The sequence below is a fragment of the Pezoporus flaviventris genome, unplaced genomic scaffold, assembly GCF_033815535.1.
Source record: "Pezoporus flaviventris isolate CSIRO_AGI_PZ_B2104156 unplaced genomic scaffold, CSIRO_AGI_Pfla_v1 ptg000047l, whole genome shotgun sequence".
In the NCBI taxonomy this organism is placed as follows: domain Eukaryota; kingdom Metazoa; phylum Chordata; class Aves; order Psittaciformes; family Psittacidae; genus Pezoporus; species Pezoporus flaviventris.
Genome location: NW_026892595.1, coordinates 6,914,658 through 6,930,268, shown reverse-complemented (window position 1 = coordinate 6,930,268; position 15,611 = coordinate 6,914,658).

Sequence of the window (15,611 nt, the reverse complement as noted above, 5' to 3'; positions counted from 1 at the left end):
ATGGGATTGTTCCCCTCTTCTTGGTCCTCAGCCCATTGTAGTTCCAGCCAGGGCAGAAGTCAGCCCATGAAATTCAGATTTTGGATACTAAACAGCGGTAATTCAGCATTTTACCTTCATCCTCCAGCAAATAGGTTTGTCTAAAGCATGAGGGGTTTTATTCTAAATTTTGCCTTAGCATCTGGTTAGCAGAAGATTTTATCTGTTCGGGATCTCAGAAACATTCTTGGACCTCAATTAATGCTTTGGGGAACAAAGCTAGAAAGTGTTTGAGACATTACCATCACACAAATGTATGTATATATATTAGAAACATGTGGTTTTGCTAAAATGGTCTTGGAACTGTTTCTGCATGCCTCTTGTGTCCTCTTGGATCATTATTGCCATTCTTTCTGTGCTGGCATTCCAAAGCTGCTGATTCACAGCCTGCATCTGGTTCTGTAGCGTTCTTGCCAACTCAAAGCCTGATGCATTATTTGGACGCTTATCTTGCTTGAGTCATTCTCCCTCTATCACTGACTTGTTTGTTTTAACATCCTGTGTGTTATAAATACATTTCTGCAGTGCCTTTCCTCACTATATTTGATTAGACTATTTGGTTGATCAGAAATGAACTGTTCTCTTTCTTCTTTCTTTCTTTCTTTCTTCCTTTCAGCTCAGTTCTGCAGTCGAGGCTAGGGAGACAGTTGTTGATACACATGTGGAGGCCTGTTGACTTTGGAAAGGCATGGTGTACATGAGGATACCTGCGGAGACAGAGTAACCAGGCCTAGGATCAGGGTAAAGCTCTTCTAGTTGTCACTGGTGAGAGCAAAAGTTGGGCTTTCCAGATGTGTTACTGTGGACAGTCGTTTGGGATTTTTGAAACTTAACATTAAGATGTTTGTAGTCTGACATATACCCCAATTGTTTTATGTATCTGTGTTAATTCACTCATAATTATTAATGAATTTGAACTCTTCAGTCATGTAATACAAATTGGCCATCAAAGATAACACGTGAGATCAGATAGCAGCTGAGACTTCTGCCTGATTTATTAGGCTATAAAGAGCCGGGGATCAGTAGAACAGTGACTAAGCTTCACTATATGCATGTTAGGAAGGATGGCCTTCTTCAAATTCCTGCACTAAACCATCTGAAAAGTTGAGTGACTTGCCATCCTATGGAGTTCAATCAAAAGTGGCCAAGAGCCCATCCTATGGAAATCAGTGAAAATTTGCAAGTGATTTCAGTGGATCTAGGGTTACTTCTAATAAGCATCTATCCCTCGCCTTAACCAAGGCTGTTTTTATTTCTCCACCAATTTCTGTGAGAGTCCCCATTGAGAAAGCTGCTCAGGACACGAGTGACTTCTATAGAGTGAGGGAGGTTTCCTCTACTGAAATATTGAATATGGGTAGCAGCTGTGCAGCCCTCTTCATCAGTGCACATCACAACTCTTATGTCCAGCTTTGCTAGGCAGAAATAATTTCCAAGTGTGGGATGTGAATTTGGTGTCCGTAGCCTTTCAGTCTTTTTCTGCTGGAGCTTGCTTATACTGCCAATGTGGTCATGCATTCGGCGGTAAAAATCATGTGCACTGAGAACAGGATGGGTAACCTCCTCAGCCATTTTACTAAAAACTGATCACATAGAGCTTTCAGTGAATGCTGGCTGTTGACCAAAAGCCAAAACCAGCTGTCCTTCAAGAGACCTATCTATAAACTGACAGAAACCCACTATTGCTGACTTGTAACAGCAGTCATGTTATATTTCAATGGATGGAGATGGGCTAGACATTGCCTGTAGTGGTCATTGTACATAGCACAAATAAGCAAAACATTCCAGGCTCAGCAAGGTTCTGGGTTCCTGCAATCTGAATGTTAGCAGCTGCCCCCAGTTCACAATAAGATTTGCAACACTGGGTTCTTCTCTCCAACGGATTCTTGGAATCTTTCAGCTATGTGGGAATTTTCACTTTCAGGGATTTTCTTGCTAAGAAGCATGCCTCAACCTTTGAAAAACTGTGAAGCGTACACTTCACTGGCTCAGAGCAAGAGGGCACAATCTGTGAGAGTTTTACTTGTTTTCAGCCTGTCTTGATTTTTTTGATTGCTTGAGTTCAGCCTAAGGACTGGACCAGTAGAAGCATATGGCAAGATCTATTCTTCAAATACAAGGTGGTAATTGCAAGTTAACAAAAGCAGGAAGCAGATCTAAAGATCCCTGGTCTGCTTTTCTGAGCACATTTCCCTTTCCTGAACTTTCACTGAAGTCTTCTCAAGCCTGAGATTTGGCCAACCATGTTCACATTGAAATGATAGAAGTTTGTACCAGGAAATAAGAGTGGGAAGAACAAGAACAGCAAAATGATCTAAAATGACTAGCAGAGAGAGGCCTAAAAACAAAACTACGTTAGAGAGTTGAGGCTTCTGGCTGCCAAACATGCCATTACTAGAAATTTTCTAATAGTTACAGTACTGGTATTTTGAAAATATTTAAGGAAAAAAAGTAAATAAATGGAGCCAGATACTAAGTCACTGCAGGAATATATAGTTAGTGCCATATGAGGAAGGCCACTAAGTCTAGTGGCATGGATATAATTCACTCCCAGGCACTGTGCCAATTTAAGGCCTAATCTCTGCTGAATTATTTTGGGCCTGGTCTCTGTGGTTGCTGATGAATCTGTCTTTTTCCATCTTACTGTAAAGGGGTGTTTAGCCCCAGCGATGTATGAGACTGAACGAGCAATTTATTTCAGGGAATGAGCTTAATGTTCCTGAGAAGATGGAAAGTCACCAGCTGAGTTATCTTCTGTGCCTAATCCTAGTCAAATAGTTTCATCATAATGTCTATTAGGCCAAGCATAACCAAAAGGTAAAATTCCTCGAGTATCCACAGGACCTGAAGACATTGAGCATCTCCAGCCAAATTGCTCTTGCCGCTGAGACATGACACAGGCATACAAATTCTTTCAGTCTGCACCAGGATCATCACTGGTAGCATTGTAAAGTGCCCAAGGGTTAGCAAGATTTCTCCCATTCTCATTAGAAATTCAGCATGGAGTGTGGTATGCAAAGTGGGTCCTAATCCCAATTAAATAATTTTGTTTTCTGGTACTTCAGTATTAGGTAGAGTTTCTGTGCATGTTATTTTCCTTGTCTTGTTTCTTGTCTCTTTCTGTGGATCTCTGCTGAGCCCACTTCTCCTCTATGGAGAATTTGCTTGTCACTCTGATTTACAAGAAATGAAAGGTGTTATGCCCCTGAGAAATCATGTTTGTCACCACTTGACTTACTCTGTGGGAAGTTTTTTTTTGAGACCATCAGCAAGAAGGTGATTATATAACTGGATTTAGTGTATCAACCCATTTTTTGGTGCCTTTGCTTATGTAAAACATTTTTTTTTCCTATAGCTGCAAAGGTGCAAGATTACTTTAGTACCACTGAATTTGAGGTGGAAAACAAAATGCAGATTCCCATTGAAAGGGAGCTATCACATCCTGTGTTGGCTCTGTTAGAAACCTCATCTTCAATGCAGAGCACTGAAGCACTTTTTTTTTTTCCGAAGACTGAGACTGTCTCACTGACCAAACCTCTTGTGTCTGCTTACAAAGGTCTGAGTTAATTGCCGTTGTGGTGATGGGTTTTGTGATAATGATGATCCATGTCTGTCAGAACCTGGCTTGAGATCAACTGTGTGCTTTCCTGCTAAAAGATGTCCTTTGTTACAAAGCTTTGGGCTGTGTTGCAAAGCAGACAAATAACCCCAAGGCAAGTCTCTGTATGCCACTGCAGTGCTTCTGAGCCTTCACAAGTCTTTAAACCAGACACCTTAACTCTATCAATTTTGCCTATGTCAAGAGAAACAACAGCAAAAACCAGAAGGACAATAGGCAACCTGGACCAGTGGACGAACAGCAGGAAAAAAAAAGAGTCAGTGATTGGTGAGTAGCTTCGAAGGACTGATCCATGAGAGAAACAAGGACAGTTTGATGTACTAGATATAAAGAATGCCTGAAAGTGGGTTTGGCTGATGGCATCTGATTGCTTTCACCAGCCACAGTCAGGCATTTCTTCAAAGCACCAAGACTAGCAGTCTGACAAACTGCTTACCCCAGTGGCTTGCCAAAGGCTGTGCTCCAGCAGGAAGACCATCGGCGCCAGGGAAACTGCAACAGAAGCTGTTAATTTCCATTCTCAAGGATTGTTCAGTGTTTACCCACATCCATCTTCTCATCCTGGGGCAATCTTCTCCTCCTACCGCTCCTCCCCAAACCACACACAATGACACAAGCCTTCTGCAGAAAGGACTCTGCACTCTTTCATTTGCCAGCATGACCCTGGGGTGCAATGGTTATTGTGGCCATCAAGGCTACCTTAGTGCTCACAAACATGCAGGAGCATTTGCTGGTGCATTAGTCCCTTCCTGCCAGCTCCTAAAAATAAAGAAGCTGTTTATGGAAATGAAGAATGGGATGTATGATTTCTTGATGGGGAAACTCTAATACGCTTCCTAAACCTTAGCTTATGCTTTATTTTTCAAGGTACAAATGATACTAATTTTCTCTAGAGCAAAATGTTAAATCAAACAAAACCTGGGAAGTTTTTCTTGTGAAATCCTTCATTTTGACCATATTGCCAACAAAATACTAAACCACACCACTGATTCTAACTCTGTATCACAATTTCCTATGCTAAAGCAACAGTTATTCCCATAGTAATGAGCCAAATGTTTTGAGCTTTAAATTGGGCATTTTTTGAAATGGAAAGTTGTGTTTGCTCTACTGCTGACATCAACGGACCACAAATGAAATGCTCTGAAGAATAAAACAAGCTTTGAACTCACAAAAGATTACAAACTTCAGATCTATCTGTGCTGTATTATCTGTGCTCTATTCTGATTTTGGAAGTGGCTGGTTTACTTCGTCTGTGTATGAGCATACTTTAAGAGACAGGTTTATCACACTGAGACGCACAATTATAAATAGAATACAAACTTCCAAGCCTTATGAAATACATATCTCTAGAACTAAGATTACTTCTAAGATGATGTCATCTTTATGCTTAGAAAATATTACTGGACATGGAAGTGCCTTTGTTTAGTCGATTTGATCCCATTTTATCTATAGCCTCAATTATACAATCAAACACATTAAACTGAGTATTTTTTCAACTTGAATTCTTTGATGATAAAAGCTAGTTTACCCCAGAGACTTGATAAAATAGAAGGCCAGTTTAGCAAGTGTGATTTCTTACGCACTCTCAAGAACTGGACTGTGATACCTTATGTTGCGGAGCTGGGATTTGGCAGTGTGATTGTTGATGTCTGCAGAAAGTGGTAACCTAGTGCACTGATCTGCTCTATTGCCATGAAAAAGCCATGATCCTGGTCCATTTGTATATATGCCATCTGATCATCTCAGACTTTTATGGAGACTAGCTGCTTTCTTGGGCATGAAGTTTTAGTCTGACCCCTGAACCTTGTGCTCATGTCCTGCACATACTGTAGATAATATATAGAGTGAAAATCGCTTTAAAATCTTACCAAAATTATCTACAATCAGTGTTTTCAAAGATCTGCTTCTCAGGTGGGTGCTAGCACTCACGTCTGAAGTTCCAGTAAAATCCACACAGTGTGGAAGCAGCACAGGACATTAGCTTCAGTGACAGTGACCAGAGTGGTTTTGATCCAGTGAGTGAGAAATCCTCTCTTTTGCCTCCAAGAAGCTTTTGACTTTTCCGCATCTGCTGCAGCCTGAACCACCACTGTGGGTCCTTCCATGCCCCTAAGTTAATCCTCCCTTTTCTGGTGGTACAACAGTTTTTCCCTTCTCAAGTGGTAGTTGTCTACTGAGACATACTGGATGCGTCATTTCCTGAGACAGTGTGTTTACGTTCTAAGGGCTTGAAGGGAGGAAAGAAGGGAACCTGAGTTTTTCAGTGTGCTTTGTGGTCACCCACTGAAGACTCTACTCAGGTTCCCCTTAAATGAAAGTCAACCCTGCAGTGAGGTCAATATTTCTTTTGCATGTTGCACTGTCAGATGCCCATAATAGAGATAGTCTTGATCCAAGTAAAGCATACTTGTTAAAATAGCCAAGAAATTATATTATCGGTAGTTACTGTGAGAAACATCACTCTGAATAGCTGAAGTTTCAGGGAACTGAGCAGAGATCACGTCTTTGGAAGTGCTGGGTAATGTTAAAATACAAGTTAATATCAAGCTGCTGTATCACATCTGCTACATCTGCCCTAGACATGTTTATATGGCCAAAATGAAGGGTGAAACTTTCAACCAGGAACAATTCAGTCTCCCATATATCATAATAAGAAAGGAAATGCATTTGAGACCATGAGTATTTACATATTTGATTGCACATGTAAATTAGATGCTTAGACATATAAAGCCTAATTTGCTTTGCTAGATAACCACATGTAAACTGGATATAGAATTTGAAAATATGATGCTAATTTGATGTAATTGCTAATTTATGCAGATCCAGTTGGGTACTCTGCATTTGAGGGATGGTCTCAAAATCTTAACACGTTCTAGCAACATTGAACATTCATGTGAGAAAATAATCAAATGAGGAAACATTGACCAGAAGGGTTTCAGAGCTTTATTTCTGGGGAATACCAGCTGTTCCTGTTCTTTACTATGTTACCCTGGCTCCTTCGGGTATATGATGGGGAGAAATTTCACAGAAGCAATGTCTCTTATTCTTTTCTGTTTTGGCTGTTTTGATACAATCATAGTAGACTAAACTAGCTTTTATGAAGAGGCACTATTTTGTTCCTTATTGCTTGACCTTTTTGCTTACAGTTCCTCTCTGTAACCCATTCCCAGTTTAGGGCAGTAACATACGTAATGCCTGGTCTCTGAACTTTAGTATTTGGTATTGAAATGCTAAATGTATTCAGTTGCACTACAGAGGTGTGTTGAAAGGCTTTTGCTATATATGGATTACAAGGTGAATTCTCTCTCCTTCATGTAGCTGAAGACTGGGGCAATCCCTAATGGCATGCACATGGAATCCACTAAACCCACAGAGAGAGTTGTAGGCACTGCTGTGGAGAACACAACTTCCCTGCTCATTACAGGAACTGTTGGTACAACCAGAGGGTGGAAAGTTTGCCTTGCTTCTCTTTCTGCTTAAATCCCCATGTGTAGGGTGGCTATCTACCAGGGAGGGAAGGAAGGAGTATAAAATGGTGAGAATGGAAGCCAACCGTTACAGTAGAACCAAGTGCAGATGAACAGAGAAAAGTTTAGCAGTTGGAAATTTGCCAATTTTTGCTAATCTCTTCAGATTACCCTGCATATGCAGGCTATGTTCCTTAGCAGGTTTGAGAGAATAGTAAAAATGACTTTCCAGTCACTGGAAATAAGATAAAAGTTGGAAATAATATTGAAAAGTTGGAAATAAGATAAAAAATAAAGCGAATCTATGAAACAAGCAATATGGGGTAGCAGTGACAGGTACCCCTGAGGCTGCAAAAATGAATCATAATGGAAATATCACCCTTTTTTCACTCTGAAGTTAGATGTACCAAATAAGCGTTGTTAAAGTATTTACAGCTGGGGATTGATTTGACCTTAAGTTCTTTAATTTTATTATTCTGCAGAAGTACACATTGTACTACCACAGCAGTGGCTACCTTGGTCCCAGCACTTTTCTTGTTGGCCTCTCTTGCCTTGAACAGTGTGAATTAGCTCATGGCCAGAAGCTCTTACCCCATTCAGTTTATGTCATTAGCCCATTTGCTATACTGCTGGGAAAGCAAGGGACTCATAACTGAGACATCAGAATTAGCACGAGTAAAGCACAGGAAGATTTATCAAAAGCAATTCTACACCACAAGGGTTTTTTTAATGGCTGGTACTTGTGGGTTTGATAGGTAAACATATAATTCCTGATTTTACATGAGGAAATAAATAGACATGGTTTGTCATTTGACATTGCCAAAAACTTTACGGATTAAAAGAAGTTGACTTGGAATGGTGACCAAACTCTCTAAAACAGGTAACAGCCCCACTAGTTACAGTAACTGATGGTGTAGTTATCCAAACCGTGCTTCCTATTTTGTTGAAATATCTTTTAAATCTGTTAGAGAACCCAATTCTTGCTTCTGGCTGCCATTTGTGTTTCTTATAAATATATGTTATAAGCAGGAAATTTATTTCCTAGCACTAATGGACTTCGGTCTTTGAATGTTTACAAGGTAGCTGGGAGCTGTATGTAAATGTTTCTATACCACTAACACTGCCTACTTTCAGAGACATCGTTAATTTTGGAATAACAAATCAGCAACTATAAAGTTGCTAGTCACTGCAGTGGTATTCACAAAGGCTTTCTTTAACCCAGCCAGGTTAATCTCCCTGTGCTGCCTCTACAGTCAGGAGAAAATGTCTATAACACAATTCAGAGAAGAAACCTAAAAGTGCTCTAAATGATTCTGTAGAGTAGACCTGGTGTAGGGGGGGTTCAAGAGACAGCTGCCTGAGCCTGCAGGTGTCCCCGCATTATAGCCCATAAATCTTTTCCTATTTAAGAAAATAAATTCTAATAAATCAAAACAAATGGCAGCCATGCAGGGGACCAAAATGGACAAAAGGAGAAAGCTGCTGATCTCATGCTCCCCTGCAGGGAAAATGAGGAAAGGGTGGAGAATCACCCAGACACTTTCTGATCTTCCTGTCAGATAGAATGGGAACAATGAGGTGGCTGGGGTGAGCCTCAACAAAGCACTTTCATTTTGGCACTTCAACAAATGCTGGCAGCATTTTGTTTTTTAATGTCAACATTCTGTGCACAACCTCAAGGTAAGCTTTCCAAGTCACTCAAGTTAATTGATACAGCGGGGATGTGGAACTGGAACATTATGTCCTTGATGTTACTTTAAAATATTGCAAGCCTATATGTTGCCCTTGGGAGGAGGGACTAGAAAACTCCAAATGCATTATAAAAGTGTTGGTCAGAAATGGGGGGGGATTCATTGCAGCCGTTTCCTTTAATGTGTGTCTCTGACGGATTGAAAAACTGAGTTTATGTCTTCTGCTGTAGTTCTGATGATTAAATACTGTCCTGCCTCCCAAGCTGCATCGACTTTAATCTTATCTGGAACTGTCCTTTTGCTGACCGTGTGTACGTTTTATACAAAAGTAGTAAGTGCTTCCTGCTCCGGACTTACAGCTGTCTGCTGCAATGTAGCCTCAAGGCTTCACAGCTGAGGGGCTTGAATTTGGTGCAATAGCTTGTTACTGCAGAGACAGGCTCCTCTGATCAGTGGAGCAAAGAAATATGACTTACCAGCAGCTCTAGGCATGTTCAGACCCTGCCCTCCTCATGCCCATTCAGGGCGGAGTGAAGCCTCTGCCGCCCGCTGCCTCAGCCAGAACCCGTAGCTCAGTGAGGGGAGGAGGGTGGCTACTGGACTGCCTCTGTTCACCTACGTATTCAGATGTTCAAGCACCACAGAAGGGATTCAAATGCCTAAATGCAAATGTCTTAAGGCAGCCAGACTGGCCTTCAGCTGCCACTCCAGAACAGCACAGGTCTCCTGTAGGTCGTGTCGCATCTGTCAGCTTGGTGTGGGTTATGTTGGGAATACCCAAGTGTCACATGGGACAAGATACGCTGTTCAACTGAGCAAACCAAGCCCTATGGCTCAAAGAATGATGATGACTAACCAATAACAGGGGTTTTTTCATCCTATAAGAGATTGTCTATCAAAACTACCTGGTGTGGAAACAGTTGTTGCTTGTGTTCTATTGGAAATGCCCTGACTGAGAGGGGAATTCTCTGAGCCTGCAGGTCCTACAGGAACCTGGAGAGGCCCATCAGAGCTCCCAAGACCCTGACTCTGCCCCTGGAAGTGACGTCTGGAATCTGCACAAACTGTATGAAGGTATGGTCTGTTCTGTGTTGCTGCAGGGGCATGGCTGCATTTTATCTAATCCAGTGAAGGCAGCATATATCCTGCTACAGTCAGGTAGGGAAGACTTGCAAGACTTGTCCTAACTGTATTTTTATAATCATGCTCTTCCTGTGCACAGCAGTCACTGGGTGTAACAGTAAATAAGGATTGCTTTTATCTTGAAGTTCAAAACTATGAGGTTTCTCCATTGCTTATGTAGTGTCTGTACACCGAGACACAAGGGTGACAGCTGCCAAGGCCAGCCAAGGGCTGGGATTTTCTTGGGAGGGTGGCTCCAGCTGAAGTCTTTTCTGTCACTGCTATGCTACTTCTACAGTATAGTTTACTCTTGCAAGCAAAACTGACTTCATTGCAGTGTGCCCACACAGTGAAATCAGTAAAATCTTTCTTTAGTGCTAAACCTGAAGCACTTTTTAAGTTAACAGCAGTTTCCAGGTTTAAACAACAGTTATTTTTCTCATGTGAGCAATAGCACTGCATTCATTTCACTGAAAATGAATTCACTGAAAAAGGAAATGTAGCAGAGGTGAGGCACTAATCCAGCACTATAAAGGGAAACCTTGTGATGCCTTCAGCTGAAGCTCAGAAGATCCTGGCTCACAGTCGTAGCTCTCATTTACTTCAGTACTTTATTTTACGCAAACTGTATGTTCTGCATAGATCAGTCACAATACTAAAAAGTGGAGACCGGGCGACAGTTGCTCCTTTATGAACAACATAGCTGGATGTAGCAACCTCCATGGCTCACAGGAAAGGACACAGGCTGCAAGAGAGATGCATTCAGAAGAACCCCTGGAAGCCAGTGCACACTCTGGGAAGATAACTATGCCTCCTTGGTCTCTGTAAGCAGAGGTATTCCAACGTGATGCTATTTCATTTGACTGATTTCATTTGAAGGGTGAGCTCTGGAGTTAACAGGGAGCTGTAACCTAGCAAGGTTTGTTCCTCAGAAGTTGTACCTTGCGTCCATGACCAGCCAGAGCTCCCAGGTGAAGGCCAGGAATCTCTGGTCCTTCCACAGATTGGCTCTTGCTTCTGAAAGCTGCTCTTGGCTTCAGTTCTTAGTGAATTCAAACACAGTAAAATCCATTCCCCAGGGACACAGGTTATTCCTTTGACAAATAGCTGCTCCCTCTGCCTTCTCACAGCTCTGCTCCTGCTGACCTTGTACCAGGACCACCTTCCTCCCCCAGAGTTAAGCAAGATTGCATTTGAAACATGGGGAATCCTTAAGCTGTAAAGAACTTTCTGAAATGAGACAGAAGTAGTACTGATATCAGCAAATGTATATTTATATTCTGTGCTGGCCCCAAACCATATTTAACTTTTAACCGGGTTTGTTATGAAAGGGTTTGTAGCCAAGACCAACCTTACAAACACAACGGGAACCCATAAAAAGATCTTAACACCTCTAATTACTGAGTAAATATATGATAAAGAAGCTAGTTTTGATAATGTTGTTTTCAAAGTAATTAATTTTTAATCTTAATCTTTACTCAGTGTAAAGCATAGCTTATTTTTCAGCCATATAGAGTAATTTTCAAAGAAATTGGTCATATATAGCAAACAAAATCCATGTATGATGTCAATAGAAGCAACACCCTTCCATCTGTTTTTCTAGCACAGCTTACACATTTTTTTGTGCCACAAAATAATCACATACTACATTAATTATATAAGGAATGTTTACAGATATTGAAATCATACTTTTGATTGCTGAAGTTGGGTACCAGGCTTATGAGGGATAATAGTAATTTTATCTTATTAACTCATCCACAAATTGCCCTGGATTCACCAACAATTATTTAAAGTTCAAGTCTTAACCAAGAGCAGCATGAGAGCAGAATAGTGATTTTTGGAAGGTAATCAGCAGCCAGACCGGAACCTATTGAAACTGAATTCCTGCTGTCTGTTATGCATGTTTGTGTTATGGGAATCTGTACTATACTGCTGCTGATTTCATGAAAATAAGAAAGAAATTGAGTAGGGAATAATGACATGCTCCGAGTTCTGTCAATAGATCCTGAAGCCAGGAAAGATCACAGAATGAGTGATGTTGTAAGAGACCTCTGGGAGTTACCTAGCCCAAGCCCTAGAGTAGGTTGCCTAGGACCACATAGATCTCCAAGGACGGAGACTCCACCGCCTCCCTGGGCAGCCCTGTGCTAGTGCTTAGTCATCCTCACAGTGAAAAAGTGTTTCCTGATGTCCAGAGGGAAACTCCTGTGTTTCAGCCTGTGAGCATGGCCTCTGGTGCTGTCACTGGGTACCAGGTTCTGCTGCATTATGCATACCACTGGGCTGCCCTCAAATCTTCTCTAACCTAATCCATGGTTCCTTTTGAAGAACAGCCAGTCCTAATTTAAACACTACTAGGAGCTGCAGTCCACCAAACCCTTGGTAGTTGTAAACATAAATGATCATACGTGGTAAATTATATGTTTTCTGGTAGCTTAAAGGGCCTTCTATTGTCCTGCCACTGGTCTCTGTGTAGGCACTTGGAGATTGTGCCCAGCTATCCACAGCACACTGAGTGTAACAAGCTAGGCTCTGTGGCTCTCACCAAGTGTGTATAGAATTTTGGATACTCCCACAGCTTTCCTCTGAATCCTTCAGTGCAGCACTGATCCCTGTGAATGGTGGCTGCAGTGCTCTGGTAGCAACTGAACCTGTGCCAAACACTGTCACAGAGCCCCTACCGCTACCTGTGAAAAGAAGCACATTAAAGTTTTTACTCCCATGAATAAACTCACAGCAAATGAGTGCAGATCTTCATTACAACGCCTGCCCCATCACTAACTGCAAGCCAGGCAGGACATTTTGCACTGTCAGACACACTGCTGCTGCTCCTGACACGCTTATCTGCTACCGTGGTTTGGCAGGAGCCCTTGGTGGTGTGCTTGGTCTGTATGCAATGAATTACTTCTGAAAGTTGGCTTGTTGTGAACCGTGAGACCACAACTCTTTCCTGACACCCATACAGAGGAATGATTTTAGCTTTCCTGTTAATCTTGTCTCTTCTTGCCTCATTTATTTCAGCTACCCAAGATGCAGAGCTGTAAATAAGCTGCTCCAATTGCAAACTAAGCTGAAGTCAAAAGCATGCTCTCTTTAAGAAATAACAAGTATTGATCAGAAAAAAAAGAGGCAGGAGGGAAAGCACGCAGTGATTTACTTGGTGGTATCTCAGCACAACGGTTGGCAGGGAGGAAGGGAGAAGGCCTGGCCGGCCGGAGTGACAGCTCTGAGGGAAACCAGCAGTCAGCTGAGAAGTAGAGCTGGGAGGGATGCAAGGTTAAGATTTCAGGCCAGATCTGTGCTGGCTCATGATGCCAACTCAGCCAAGATACAAGCAGCACCTGAGAAGCTTTAAATAAGACTTCTAATGGTGCATGCTGTTGCTTTCTGTGGTTATAACTTTATTCCATTTTTCAAGCTTACAATTCTAAGCAACTCTCTATCTTAAAGCTTATCATGAGTAAACTGACACATGCTATGCATGTTATTACAGAGAAGAACAAATGGATTATTTAAGGGCACACTGGAAAACTTTCGGAGAGTCTCAGTGTGCTGGTATTGGCTGGGATAGAGTTAATTTTCTCCATGGTAGCTTGCATGGGGCTATGTTCTGGATTTGTGCTGGAAACAGTGGTTCATAGCAGAGGAAGGTTTCCATTACTGTTGAGCACTGCTTTACTCAGCCTCAAGACCTTTTCTGCCCCTGAAGTCACGCCACCAGCAAGGAGGCTGGGAATGCACAAGAACTTGTGAGGAGACATAGCCAGGACAGCTGACCCCAAGGGATATCCTGTCTTACATGGCATCGCGCTCATCATGTAAAGCTGGAAGAAGAAGGAAGGGGAGGGGATGTTTGGAGCGTTGGCATTTTTCTTCCCACGTAACCATTACACGTGATGGAGCCCTGCTCTCCTAGAGATGGCTGAGCACCTGCCTGCCCATGGGACGTGGAGAATGGATTCCTTGTTTTGCTTTGCTTGTGCTTGCAGCTTTTGCTTTACCAGTTGAACTGCCTTTATCTCAACTTGCGAGTTCTCTCCCCCACCCCGATGGGGACAGTGAGTGAGCAGCTGCATGGTGCTTAGTTGCCAGCTGGGATACCGAATGTGCTGTGGAATTTTCGGGAACCTGAAGGCAGTCTGCCTGCTGGCCTGGCAGTGAGATTGGGCAGAGGACAAATAGCTGAAGCAGGATCAGTCTGTATCTCTCTGGGAAGCATTAAGAAAATAGGAACATTATCTAAGGCTTGAGTCACTGGAAGTTACTTTTGTATTATTGTCTGCTGCCCCTCCACCGTATCTCCAGCTCTGAAGGTGACTGTTGTCTCAAGGAAGCATCTCAAGGATGGCTATGGTTGCTGAGCAGGTACCCACAAACAGAAAAGTACCCATGGGAACAGTGGTTAAGTGTCAAGTTAGTGACAGGTCACTCCTGTAAGGGACACCAAATTCTTGGCATATTATTGATTTTCTGTACAATGGTACCTGACCTGTAAAGTATCTCTGTAAACTCTGGTTTTCTTTTGTGTTAGCTGCAGGGTTTTAATCTGCTTTCTTTCCTGTGAGCTGCTGCCTTTTTAGGTTTGGGTCTTGCACTTCCAAAAGGATTTATGGGGTTATTATACTTCAATAAATTTTGTATTAACAGGGGTTTACTTTTTTGCAAGTATCTTTCCAACAAATGCACTACATAGAAAATTAAAGCTTTTTAAAAACCAAGTATCTCTAGAATAAACCCCTTGTTGGGACACCCCTAGAAGTACCATCTCCCAGAAGCCAGAGAAGTCAAGAGTAGCTTTGTGCCAGAGAACTAGCAGATAGATGACACTGCCCCTATTAACTGGTTTGGCTGCTTCTCTACAATTCTGCTTCATGAACCAATCTTTGAAGAACAGAAACATCAGCTAAGCAAGTATTACTGACAGCTACAGACTGATTTACACTGGCGATGCACTGAAAACCACAAATGAGAGGATATAATTCTGGAGACTTCAGTAAAAGTATTTTATCTGTATCAGTGCCGCTGGTTTATAATCCCTGAAGACCTGATATACAGTGCTGATGAGAGAGGACTGGTGTAAAGGTCTCCCATCTCTCATCAAACCTGCCTTCTACTGAATCAAAAAAATGCCGGTTATGGCACGGACAGCTCTGCCACATAAAACCAGCCAATCAAGCTATAGCCCACAGCTACTTTTACAGCAGGGGTGTAACAAAAGAGACAGGGATTTGAAAGGAACACCTAACATACTAAGCATCATCTCTGGCTGAATGGTATTGAAACACTTTGCTCATGTTGTTGTCCAGTGCTATGATCAGTGGAGGTCTGTTAGCACCAAACAGGCCTGAATTGCTTAAGCACTTGAATAGACATTGGGAAAGTGGAAATCGCAATGGAACCTAGAGAAAAAGAATGTATTTTTACCACTGTTAAGTCATTGCATCCCACTACTAGAAAAGTCAGTAAACAGCATACAAGCTCTGCAATGTTAACAGTACTCCTTGGCTACTGACAGCACAGGCTCAGCATGGCAAGGTCAGCAATTACATCCCACAAATACCTATGCAATCCCATCTCCAAAAGGTATGGGAAACAAAATCATCATAAATTACGCTTACACTAGATTTGAGAAGGACTTGTAAAATAAATGGATGTAATCAGCCTCCAGCAAGC